Raw genomic sequence first — 4,487 nt, 5'->3', positions numbered from 1 at the left:
CAATTCCGCAAGTTTTAGAATACTCGTAGACAAAGATGAGAGTGGTCCTAAGGGAAGAGTACTAAACTGGGCCAAGGCCAAGAATATCAAAATTCAGCAGGAGCTGGGAAATGTGGATTGGACACAGCTATTTGAAGGGAAGTTTACATTTGATATGTGGGAGGCTTTCAAAGATAGTGCAGGATAGGCATGTCCCGTTGAAGGCAGAGGACAGGAAAGGCAAGATTCATGAACCGTGGATGACGGGAGAAATTGTACGACTAGCCAAGAGGAAAAGGGAAGCGTACATAAGGTCTAGGCAGCTAAGAACAGAACAGGCCCTGGAGGAATATCAGGAGAGTAAGACCAGTCTTAAACGAGGAATCAAGTGTTCACTAAGGAGAGGAACATGATCAATGTTGAGATTAGAGATAGAAGTTTGTTTACTCTGGATCACGTTGACATAAGTAGGGAAGATGTGTTGGGTAGGCTAGAGGTTATTAAGGTGGACAAATCCCTAGGACCGGCTGGGATCTATCCCAGGTTGCTAAGGGAGGCGAGAGAGGAAATAGCTGGGGCCCTGACAGATATCTTTGTGGCATCCTTAAGCACAGGTGAGGTGCCGGAAGACTGGAAGGTTGCTCATGTTGTCCCCCTGTACAAGAAGGGTAGTAGGGATATTCCGGGTAACTACAGACCAATGAGCCTGATGTTGGTGGTGGGGAAGTTGCTGGAGAGGGTACTGAGGGATAGGATCTATTTATATTTAGAAAAGAATGAGCTTCTCAGTGATAGGCAACATGGTTTTGTGTGGGGAAGATCGTGCCTTTCCAACTTAATAGAGTTCTTTGAGTAAGTGAGCAAGTTGATAGATGAAGGAAGGGCTGTTGATGTCATATACATGGACTTTAGTAAGGTGTTTGATAAGGTTCCCCATGAAAGACTAATGGAGAAAGTGAAGTCACATGGTGTGCAGGGTGTTCTAGCGAGGTGGATAAAGAACTGGTTGAGCAACAGGAGACAGAGAGTAGTAGATGAAGGGAGTTTCTCGAAATGGAGAAAGGTGACCAGTGGTGTTCCACAGGGGTCAGTGCTGGGGCCACTGTTGTTTGTGATATACATAAGTGATCTAGAAGAGGGCACTATTGGTATTATCAGCAAGTTTGCAGATGACACGAAGATTGGTGGAGTAGCAGAAAGCATAAGGGACTGTCAAAGAATACAGGAGGATATAGATAGACTGGAGAGTTGGGCAGAAAATTGGCACCTCAGACAAATGTGAGGTGATGCATTTTGGGAAGTCTAGCTCTAGAGCGAATTATGCAGTGAACAAAAGAGCCTTGGGAAAAGTTGATGAGCAGAGAGATCCGGGAGTGCAGGTCTATTGTGCCCTGAATGTTGCTGCACAGGTGGATAGAGTGGTCAAGAAGGCATATAGTATGCTTGCCTTCATTGGACAGGGTATTGAGTATAAGAGCTGGCAAGTCATGTTAACATTGTACAAGACGCATTTAGAATACTGCGTACAGTTCTGGTCACTACGTTACCAAAAGGATGTGAACGCTTTGGAAAGGGTGCAGAGAAGGTTTACGAGGATGTTGCCTGGTATGGAAGGTGCAAGCTATGAAGACAGGTTGAGTTGGTTGGGATTGTTTTCATCAGATAAAAGGAGATTGAGGGGGGACCTGATTGAGGTCTACAAAATCATGAAGGGTATAGACAGGGTAGATAGAGATAAGCTTTTTCCCAGGGTGAAGGATTCAATAATGAGAGGTCACGCTTTCAAGGTGAGAGGTGGAAAGTTTATGGGGGATACACGTAGCAAGTACTTCACACAGAGGGTATTGCATGTCTGGAACGCATTGCCAGCAGAGGTAGTTTAGGCAGACACAGTAGATTAATTTAAGATATGTCTGGACAGATGCGTGAGTAGGTGGGGAGCAGAGGGATACAGATGCTTAGGAATTGGGCGACAGGTTTAGACAGTGCATTTGGATCGGCTCAGGCCTGGCCAGCAGAGGTAGTTTAGGCAGACACAGTAGATTAATTTAAGATATGTCTGGACAGATGCGTGAGTAGGTGGGGAACAGAGGGACACAGATGCTTAGGAATTGGGCGACAGGTTTAGACAGTACATTTGGATCGGCTCAGGCCTGGAGGGCCGAAGGGCCTGTTCCTGGACTGTAAATTTTCTTTGTTCTTTGTTTTTTTTGTCCTACTGTAAGATCAAACTAACCTACTTTCTCTCATCCATGTGCCAATCCAAGAGTTGCCTAAATTTCCCTAATATACCTGACCCTGCTACCACTGCTGGCAGTGCATTCTGCATATCCACCACTCTCTGTGCAAAGAACCTACCTCAGACATCTCCGCAAAACCTTCCTCTAATCACCTTAAAATTATGCCCCCTCATGATAGCCATTTCCACCCTTGGACAAAGTCTCTGACTATCCATTCTATCTATGCCTCTCATCTTGTACACCTCTATTAAGTCGCCTCACATCCTTCTTCACTCCAATGAGAAAAGCCCTCGATCCCTTAACCTTTCTTCATAAGACATGCCCTCCAGTCCAGGCAGCATCCTGGTAAATCTCTGCACCCTCTCTGAAGCTTCCACATTCTTCCTATAATGCAGCGACCAGAACTGAACACAATATTCCAAGTGTGGTCTAACCAGGGCATTATAGAGCTGCAACATTACCTCACCAGTCTTAAACTCAATCACCCTGCTAATGAAAGCCAACACACCATATGCCTTCTTAACAACTCTCTCAACTTGGGTGGCAACTTTGAGGGATATATGGACATAGGACTCCAAGATCCCTCTGTTCCACCACACTGCCAAGAATCCTGCCTTTGATCCTGTAATCTGCATTCAGATTTGACCTTCCAAAATGAATCACTTCACACTTTTCTAGTTGAACTCCACCTGCCACTTCCCAGCCCAGCTCTGCATCCTGTCAATGTCCCGTTGCAATCTGCAACAGCCCTCCACACTATCCACAATTCCACCAACCTTCGTGTCATCAGCAAACTTACTAACCCACCCTTCCACTTCCTCATCCAAGTCATTTATTAAAATCGCAAAGATCAGAGGTATCCCATGTTTCCTTACTTTTAGAATAAGCCTACCATGGGGAACTTGCTAAAATCCATATACACCATATCCACTGCTCCATCCTCATCAATGTGTTTTGTCACATCCTCAAAGAATTCAGTAAGGCTTGTGAGGCATGACCTGCCCCCCTAACAAAGCCATGCTGACTATCTTTTCCAAATAATCATAAATCATGCCTCTCAGAATCCTCTCCAATAATTTACCCACCACCGACGTAAGACTGACTGGTCTATAATTCCTAGGACTATCCCTGTTCCCTTTCTTGAACAAATGAATAACTTCTGCCACTGTCCAAACATTTGGTACTACTCCAGTGGACAGTGAGGCTGCAAAGATCATCGCCAAAGGTGCAGCAATCTCTTCCCTCGCTTCCTGTAGTAACCTAGGGTATATCCCAAGCTGGCACAGGGACTTATCTATCCTCGTGTTTTTCAAAATTTCCAGCGCATTCACCTCCTTAACATCAACCTGTTTGAGCATGTCAGCCTGTTTCACACTGTCCTCACAAACATCAAAGCCCCTCTCACTCGTGAATACTGAAGCAAAGTATTCACTAAGGACCTTCCCTACCTCCTCCGACTCCAGACAGAAGTTCCCTCTACTGGCCCTGATTGGTCCTACCCTCACTCTGGCCATCCTCTTGTTCCTCACATAAGTGTAGAAAGCCTTGGGGCTTTCCTTAATTCTACCTGCTAAACCTTTTTCATGCTCCTTTCTTGTTCCCCTATGTCCATTCTTCAGTTCCTTCCTGGCTGCCTTGTAACCCTCTGGAGCTGTATCTGATCCTTGCCTCCTCAACCTTAAATAAGCTTCCTTCTTCCTCTTGACTAGATATTCCACATTTCTTGTCATCCAAGGTTCGTTCACCCTACCACCCCTTCATTGCCTCAGTTTGTCTGTTTTGATAATGCCATTATGCATTACAATACAAGGTAATGTATAAATGTCCAAGACAACAACATTGATATACTTGAAGGAAAGGAATTGTCTTCTATCAGTGAGCATTAGTTACACAAACATTACTGATTTCATTAATGGCCAATATTGAGCCGAATACTTATTTCATTCTCTGAGCATAATTCATAACATATTTGATTGTGGATTGTTGTATTAATCTTAAAACATTGTAACATTGAGTCATAAAATCATAGAGATGTACAGCATGGAACAAACCTTTCGGTCCAACCCGTCCATGCCGACCAGATATCCCAGTGCAATCTAGTCCCACCTGCTAGCACTCTCCAAATCCTTCCTATTCATACACCCATCCAAATGCCTTTTAAATGTTGCAATTGTACCAGCCTCCACCACTTCCTCTGGCAGCTCATTCCATACACGTACCACCCTCTGCATGAAAAGGTTGCCCCGTAGGTCTCTTTTATATCTTTCC

This window comes from Chiloscyllium plagiosum, chromosome 7 (assembly GCF_004010195.1).
Source record: "Chiloscyllium plagiosum isolate BGI_BamShark_2017 chromosome 7, ASM401019v2, whole genome shotgun sequence".
Classification (NCBI taxonomy): Eukaryota; Metazoa; Chordata; class Chondrichthyes; order Orectolobiformes; family Hemiscylliidae; genus Chiloscyllium; species Chiloscyllium plagiosum.
Note: the sequence above shows the minus strand (reverse complement) of the source record.